This window comes from Pyrgilauda ruficollis, unplaced genomic scaffold (genome assembly GCF_017590135.1).
Source record: "Pyrgilauda ruficollis isolate IOZ18807 unplaced genomic scaffold, ASM1759013v1 scaffold25, whole genome shotgun sequence".
NCBI classification, from domain to species: domain Eukaryota; kingdom Metazoa; phylum Chordata; class Aves; order Passeriformes; family Passeridae; genus Pyrgilauda; species Pyrgilauda ruficollis.
Genome location: NW_024523822.1, coordinates 6,103,853 through 6,113,392, shown reverse-complemented (window position 1 = coordinate 6,113,392; position 9,540 = coordinate 6,103,853).

Genomic DNA, 9,540 nt, shown 5'->3' with positions numbered 1-9,540 from the left:
AGAAATTTGTACAAGGCAGAATAAAGTCTGAATTGTAAATTTCCATCACATGCAATTATATTTTTAATACAACAGAAGTCAAGAGTGTAATGTTTTCTCACAAACTAAACCAAATATAAAACATATGTCCCTGCATTTCTATTCAACCCCACACTTTTCCCTCATATTGCCTGTGTTCAATTTGCATATTGGTTTAAGATCAAACAGCAAATCAGATCTAGATTTCTATGTCTAGGAGCTTCACCAGACAGCAATCTGGTAGAAGATGTAAAATGGACTAAGAAACTGAATTCTAGATACAGGTCTAGTGTAGAATTTAAACTTTACAGGCCAAATTTATAAAAGCTGTAAAGCTTAAAGATTGTTAGCAATCTGTTTGGGTGATTTTTGTTTACAGAGTTTTGTAAACTTTATCACTTAAACTTACAAGTTATTATAAAAACTATTCTAGCTGTGATTGCAGTGATGATATTCATAGCCATATAGATGAGAAAGATGTTCTAAAAAAACAAAACTGATTTAATTATTTCAAATTAAATCATGGTTAAGCTACTGGAAACTTGGCAAGGAATTAGACCATACAGCCAAAATAATATCATCTGTTCTATATATGTTAATACCATGGTTACACACAGGCCTGCTTATGTACACAGGCCTGCCTCACAAAACTGGGTGGAGAATGTGATGCCTGATTGTTCTATATTGCAAGTCTCTCTGCATCACTTTGTGCCCAAGTCTGTACTTGCTCACAATGTCATCAGTCAGAAATCACTGGAACACCTTGACCCAGACATAGCACAGATTTATCCAGCCAAACTTTACCTTCTTTCATAGACAGATCTTTACAAAAGCCTATATCCATGCTCCTTGGTAAATGGGAACTTTCCCTGAGCTGGCACCTGAGCCTTCAAGTAACAGAGACCACAATGGAGTATGGACCTGCCACTGAATTCCTGCATTTTAGCATCAAGAGGAGAACAGGAAAACATCTCCCTCCTTTTTTTAAAGTGGTGATTTATCAAAAGATCTTGGATGGATGATTTTTATGTATTTACTAGAACAACCTCAAAGTACTTGGCAGACAGTTTCTGAATAATCTGGAAAGATCTGTTCTCACATATTTTATATGATATTTTACTTTTATAATCTGATTAGAACTGAATGTGAATGTCACATAGAAAGGTGCTAATATTGCTCATGAGCAGCAGACTGAGATATTAATCAACAGCAAAGGATTTCAGAACAGCTACAGCTTAAGACAGGTTTAAGACATGCTGATGTGGTTAAATTAGGAACTGTGAAATTGGCTGTCTATAAAATTTTGGCCCAGAATAAGCGATAAGCCTGTGCAAGTCTTGCAGACCAAGTGTTACCGAGGCTTCTCAGTTCCCAACAGTGAGGGATTACCTTTGTAATTGATCAAACTGCTCCTCCAAATGGATAAATATGATTTAATGAATGAATATAAGCACTGTGAAAAATGCCTTCATACAGAAGAAAATGTATCAATATGGCACTAGTCGCCAAAAAGAAAGTAAAAAAAATAAATTTTCATAAGATTCTTGTGGGGACAATGCCCAAAAATGCCTTTCCTTGCCTTGCTGCCTTTTCACAGTTCCTGCTGCACCCAGGGCATTTGAGTTCTCTCGACAGAGTCCAATAGTGGTAATACAGTGAACCAAGGCCGACGTGATACCCACCAGTCACTCAATAATGACTTAGCTGCAGCACTGGAAAAGAGAAAAGGAAATTTCTGGTGTATCATGGTGGCAACACTCCCGCTCAGAGGGGAAGGTCTCACATTCCTTACTTCATATCCAGGAATCAAAAAGTCCCTTTTTAATCTGAGTAACAGTACAAGACTGGTTTTTAAAGTGAGTAGAAGTATTTCTGAAAATATTAGGTACACCTTCTGTTGTTTGAAAGAGATGCAAACCTCTGTCTTGCCAACTACCAGAGACTGTGGCTGGCCCCTCTCACCCAGAGGACAGCAGCTCAATAGCCTTACACTGTGAACACAGAAGTTAAGTCTAAAGAGTTACACCTGTATACTACATTGGGGTAGTGAGCTGGCCCCACTTTTGCTAGCTCTGGAGCCAGAAGTACTGTCCCTGTGTGCCAGCTCAGGTCCAGAAAACTCAGACTCTCTGCTGCTGAGCTCAGGCTGAAAAGTAATCCCTTATTAAAAAAAAAACACTTGGACATTAAGAGAGACATGAGAAACATGGCATTCCAGCTCAGGACTTCCCATTCAGGTTAGTGCTAGAGTGGAGATTTCTGCTGATTTCTGCTGTCTGTGCCATGGTGGGCTGCACTTTCACCACAAATCCCATCAATCTACTTTAAAAGTAACCCTCTTTAGCCACATGGTAATACTGCTGATGCCAGCCTTTTCAAGGGGAAGTATGTCTAGCAGCAGCTTGCACAAATGGAACTGGTGCAAATAGAGAATTTACAGTTCCTCCCATGCTCCTTGGTGTGTTTACTGTGCTTTGGGCTGCCCCTGACCCCAGTGAGCACTGGTGATGAAGTATGAGACTGCTGAGCTCTGCTACATGGCACAGAAGCTGCAGCAGGCAGGTCTGTGCACGAAGAGGAGACAGAAAACTGTAAAACCAGGGTAGGTAGGCCTTGGCACACAGCTCTCTCAAGGAGAGCAAAAAAATCCTTGTGTTACCAACACTGTTTCCAGCAAATCCACACCACAGCCCTACAGTAGCTACTGTCAAGAAAATACACTCAATTCCAAGTCAAAACCAGAAGATATAAAAAAAAAGATTTGAAGACATAATATTTAAACCTTCTGCAAGAAATAATTGACTTTTTTGTAGAATAAGCATTTTTAGGGGCTGAGAAATACATTTCAAAATTACATTTCAAAAATTTTGATTGTTAATACAAAAGGAACACGTACATGGACTAAACCCTTGGTATCCTAGGCTGAAAGAGATGAAGCTACTTCAGCTACTATTTTCAGCTATGTTTCTTTCCAATTGCATATCTCTTCAATTATCTTATCTATTAATTGTACATTTCATCATGTAAGCAGATATATCTCATGTCAGCATCTCTAAAACTTTCATTTGTTCTTAGCAGAGTTGGATGACATTGGGATAAAAGTGGAAAAGCCCTACCTGAACTAGCCACCCCAAGATTCCTAGTCAAGGCTTCATCAGCTCAAATTAGTTTACTCAATAAGTATAAAGTAGTTAACTTGTGCAGTTGCCCCTCTCACTGGTTCTGCATGGAGTTGGTTTGATCCAGCAAGACTTCCTCACTCAGGGGCCAATGTACAGCCTCCAGGGCTGGCTGGAACATTTCTCTCTACCACCACAGTACCAGGAGTAGAAGCTGGCTGCTCCTACAGCTGATTCAGACACCCAGAGGGACCACGTGAGTATTTCTCTGTATGTGTCTGACTTCCCACAAGAGGCAAGATGGGATCTGAGAATGTTTTGAGTTCCAGTGGCACTAACTCCTTTATTTTTAGTTCCACTCCTCTTTTTCCAGGATATACCATTCCCCTCTCAGCCTGGGCACAGGAGTCATCTGTTCCACAGACATCACAGTAGCACACTGGAGTAAGACAAAGAGCAGGCATGGGTTTTGTCTGTGAATAAGCTAATTTGGAATTTGGATGTTGGGTTAAATAAGTCCAACTCTTAACTAAAAATGATTCCACTGATCATAACTACAATGAAAAATTAATGAAGGGGAATGATTTTCAGAGCAGAGTGTGACTAATAAAAACATAATTCTTGTACTCTGTCTTACAAGGCAGACAGAAGCTCATAAGCTACCTGCTCTGGTGACAGCTGTATGCATTTTAATAGCTGTTCAATTATATTTTGCAACTTTACCACAATTACCCAAGAACTGGTGGCATGACTAGTATGTACCGTACAAGACACTCCATAAATACAGCCTCTGCCTTAATGTATACATGGAGCCTCAGGACTTGATCCTGGAATGAAACTGGGAGACTCAATACAGATTAGGAGACTATGAGACAACTAAGTGAAGAAATATGAACTCTAGACCCTATCATAATAACCATAGCAATATTTAACTTAAACCTGCTAGAAACCTCAGTCTGAAATGACTACAGTGTCGAGACAGATAGGGTTTCCTTATTTATTTTATTCCAGATTTAAATGTCAGAAGGATCAGTGATGATCCCTAGAGTGACACCCTTAACAAAATGCACCTTATTAAAATCACATTTAATAATTTCCTCATGAAGCCAGCCCATAATATGTTTGAAAAAGAACACATATTCAAGAAAGATATCAAATGTTTATTTCAACACTTCTGTTGATGGAAAACTCATCACACCTCTCCTTCAGTTATTCAAGTGTTAATAATCATCATGGCCTACAAAGAGCAGGTTTTCCCTAGTCCCCTGAGATTTGTTCACTGATAATTTTATGCTAAAACTAAAAGTAATACTCTGGACAGCTCTTGGGACAGCTCTTTCTATTACCCTGTTTTTAGGAGTTACAAAGATATAAAAGCATAGTGCTTTCTACTAAATAGTCTTATTAGCTACTAATAGAACACTAATGAATTTATCAGCATGAAAAACTGTAAGCATAATCTTTCCACATAGAGCAGAAATACATATTGAATAATTTTGCATATATTTAATACCTTTGTACCTGATGGATACCTGTATTATCATTGGTAATTTCGCCATCTTCATGTCCTACTCATTAAACTATTGCTAGGATTCTGTTGCTTGTCAAATAAGTCCTGACCTCCCACTGACCATATAATTTTTAATATACTTTGAGCTTTCTCTTTTATCAATTGATATTGCTTGCTACCAACTGCTTATTTTTTCCATTTCTGCTTTCACTTGCCCTCTTATAACAATGTATTCTAGATTTGGATACATCTGCTTATTTGAGCACAGTTTGTATTTATGGGTAGCAATAAACACACTAAATGCATACAGAACAACCAGAGCCAGGTTCTGACACTGTTTCTCTTAGGAAATTATAGTCTCTGAGGATTTTACCAATGGTATGGGATGCCCAGTAAGTCTCTGCATTGGACTCCATCCTAAAACAAATGTTTAAAACAAGGAGGCACCACGCTACACCATCTGTGATAGAGAATTAATGTCATTCACTTTCTCACAAATACATGGCTCTAAGCAAGCACAGCAAGAACCTTTTTCACCACCTCAATATTTACAGGTCTCTATGTTCTCCAAAAGACCAGCAAAACATGGAAGGTAAAACTGAGTAATATAGTGCCATTTTGAGTCACTCAGCTTCTCAGAACTCTCCATGTGTTGAGCTGATACAGACAAATGAGTAACTCCTTGGCCATCCTTCAAGCAGCCCATGCCCTCAAGCAACAACATGAACAAAATTTTTCTCCTTTAAGATAAAAAATATCCCATAAATACCCAAATATTAATTAACCTTAATGTACATGCCACTGTCTCCTGATACAGAATGCACTGCATCAACTTAAACACAAGCTCTGAGAAAATAAAAGATACTTTGATGGTCAAAATGACACCCAAACTGGTCTGTTCCCTAAGTTAGTGAGCATTTGTCCTGGTTTCCAGGCTGAATAGAGACCAAGAAGCCACTCATAAAATTCAATGATGGACAGTAAAAACTCATAAAGTAGTGTCAAGCCTCATCCATCCTGATCCACTGACATGTATAACTGAGGAGCTGCCAGTGACTAGTCCTTCAGTGGGCAACCAGCCTCCACCAGGCACCTTTCTGCACTGACCAGAGCAACTGCAGCCCAAGTCTTGTGGATTTTTAGAACCCATCAGTATTTATTTTCCCAAGGTAAACCTCAGCATTAACACAAGCAGAGACCCTGCTAAGAAGTTCTTCTCTGCAATTTCTCTGTCCTGGGTGAAGACAGGGAAATATGCATGCAGGAAATTAATGAATGCTCAGTTCTTTATTCTCACTATACTATGACTTCTTCATCCTATACAATGGGTTTGTTGCTGGGATAACTTTACTTTCACGCCACATTTATATGGTACATGGATATAATGCTGGCCTCAACATCAGCTACCCACTTAGCTCTCAATTTTGCTTTTTATCAAGTATTTGTTATTACTAAAGGTATTGAACTGATAAACATAAGATTGAGATTATCCCTCAAGGACTTAGGTAGCTCAGGACAAAGTTCAGCAGGCTCATTCATCCTCTTTTTCTGTCTCAGTCTTTATTCAGCAGGTAAGTTCTGCCTGTGTGCATGCCCAGGGACTGGCAGTTGGCATGGGCCCATTTGTCCATAACCATGAGAGACTCAGCACGGTCAGAATGTCAGCCTAGCACATATCACCCCTGCCACAGCATGGAAGAACTGCAGACGTAAAGGATTTATCCTGACAGCATCCCTACATGGTTTGCAGCATTATCCCTTCAGACAGGAAATGGAGACAGATGCACAATCCAAGTAATATTAAATGGAGAGTGCAGAAAACTGAGTAACAGCCACCTATTACACAGACTGGGGCTGAGGTAGCTAATATATATTGCAAATGCCAAGCAAAACCCTCAGTGTTTCTGATCAATTATCTCTAACTTTACACAATCTAGTTTGAAAAAAGCAATGCAATTTTTGTTAAATTCATGCTTGTAATTGAAAAATATTTTGTTTTCTTCTATAATTCACTGAATCTTTTTCTAAATTTCAGTTTATAGAACACTATAAGTGTCTTCATTTCTCTCCATTTTGTTTTCAAGCAAGATTTTATGAAACATTTCAAATAAAATCATATTCCATCTTTCAGAAACTGAAAAAAATACCACTAGAATAACATGTTTGTCAAATTTATTGCATTTTCTTTACTGATTTGATAGTTCACAGTCTTTCCTTGCCTTTAGCTTTTTACTTTCAGCAAGTGAAATGTTTAAATAATTTTGTGTTTAAAATCATTTTGTGCCCTCTAGTGGCAGCCCTGCCAGGTACCCAAACTGTGACTTTCCTGTCAGAGTTTACATAAAAATGGAAGCAAAACTGTTTATTCCCCTACTAAGTGAAATTCATTATCAATCTGTATGGTTTCCAAAAATTACACTCATCTCTAGTCATGATGAGGTAGTAACACCAGCTACATATTTACCAAAAGTAACAAAACTCCCCAAAAAATCACATATACTGTGTAAGCATTTCATCAAATTTGCTCTTAGAAATTATATTGATGAAAACCAACCTATTTGTAGCCATTTCCTTGCACAAAGCATTATTCAGTGTATTTCCTATTAGAGCACTGTTCAACATCCAGACACATGTTTTTTCCAGGGTCCACAGAGGAGTATCATCATAAAGAAAAGGTTTAGTGCCACCAAAGTTTCATCTTCTCTCATGGAAATTCATTTTGCTTTTCTTTCTAAAACAGCAAAGTAATAGCATAGAGAAACAGTAACAAAATAAAGATGGAAAAATTTGACGCTTTCAATGAAAAGTTTCACAGGGCAATATAAGCTTCCATTACATTTGAGTTCAGAGCCTCTCTTCTTTCACTTCTTCTTAATTCAAGATAGATTAAAACCATACATTTTTTGCAAAAATGTTTAAATGTTTCCAAATTTTTTTTCCTAATTTTCTGCACCTGATCAGCAAAAAATCATGCTGCTTTCAAACATCTCTTTAGCACTTATTAATGGTATCTTGAAACAACAAGCTCACATACAAGGAGTCTTTGGTGGCCATTTGGTTTTAGTCTGGCTTTCAGCTTTACTCCCTCAAATTACAGGTCCCTAGGAACACGGTAAATAATAGACATTTTGACTGAATTACAGGTTATTAGTCTTCATAATAACATTCACTTTGCCTCTGAAAATTCAATTCCCAATAAAGATGGCAGAAATTTCTGACCAAGAAAAGCATTTAAATACATGCTTTGTGCAGCTAAAATGCTCTAAGTTACTATATGCCATTCTTACTTTGAAACCATTGTCTCTCCTAGCCCAAACAGCAAGAAAAAAAGGTCAGTGAATCCAGCTCTTCTGCTTGGCACTGCAGATGGTTATTGAGAACTTTGGAAGCCGTTTTTTTTCAAACATTTTAAAAATGTTTGTTAGAATGGCTTCTAGTTTTGCAGGTTAGTTTTCTTGAAAATAATAATTGATGGTTTTAAGATGTTATTTATAATATCCACAACAGAGTGCCTCAGCACTGTGGTAATCAGAGTTGGCTCACGGGTGGGAAAGGATGGAAAACGTCATTTGCAACCTTTTTATTGTTCCAAATTCTTTTTGCAGTTTTGATCACTAGGAAAACAACATAGCACACATTTTCCTTGCATATTCTTGCCTTATTGAAAGCATTAGTGCTGGAAAAACCATGGCTCAATGTCACATACCTTAATTTTTTGTTAAAGTCTTCAGATAAAACTGAAAGATCTTAGAGAATAACTACTTTAAAAATTACCTATATAATTAAGAAATGCTATTTTCATTAGCTTTATAGATCTTACACCGTCAAATTCTTCTGGTAGCAGTTTTTGTCCCTGTTGGACTTGACATATTTGCTTCTGCTCATCTGAGATGCAAACATCAAGCCAATACTTACTAGAGAAAAATCAGGCCAAATGCACTGAGGGGAGCAGGAGGAAGTAGGACAGCTGCCACCTACACCAGACCTAAGGAATTAAGAGAGTTGCCCAGCTCGAAGTTGTCCCTTTGTCCTGCCCTGGCTGTGACAGCCACAGCCTGACAGGCACTGTCAGCATGACCACTTGGAGCAGGAAAATCCCATTCCTGAACCAGCTCTGCACTTGTGCAAGGCATCTGTTTGCCACTCCAGGTTGTCCAAGGAGAGCAAATCTTAAACATCTGTTTAAAACAAATCAAGTTGGTCAGCATCATGTCTAGTACTGTTCACTTCATGTAACAAAGATGAATTTTGCCTATTCAGAGAAAACAACATTAATCATTAAGAACATTGAAATTTAGATGAATACAAGTGAAAAGTTTAGGAAAGGAGTTGGATCAGTGCAGTCAAATATATAAAATGCAGTAAGTAGTATAAAGAAGGCAGATCAAGGACTATTCTTCTGTAGTTTCACCTGTAAGGATTCACATGAATGCATAAGATTTCCCAGATGACAGTTAACAGTAACTTTGGAAGGAATACAAAATCCCAATCACTTATCTTTATCTGCAGCAGTCAGAATTTGGGATGAAATCTAAAACCAAGGTCAAACTGATCCACATCTACCTCCTGTTGGGGTTTTAGTCCTTACTGTAAGTTGGCCAGTGGGTGGACAGCAGCATGGTGGGCTGTGGGCCAGCTGCCATGGCTATCTCTGTGTTTAGCAGAAGAGAACCAGACCTGTGTGAAAGGCAGACACTGACGGTGCATCATCTGCAGGGCAGAACGCTGACTGATGCAGAGAGCCGTGGTGGTTCTAAGAGCACTAACAGGTGCTGATCCAGGGTTTGGGGATCTCCTCAGGGCCTGCTGGTCAGCGGTGAGTGATGATGACCAGGCCAGGTCAGGGTGTTTCTACCAGCTGCTCTCTCTCAGGAGACAGCTGATGCTTCTCAC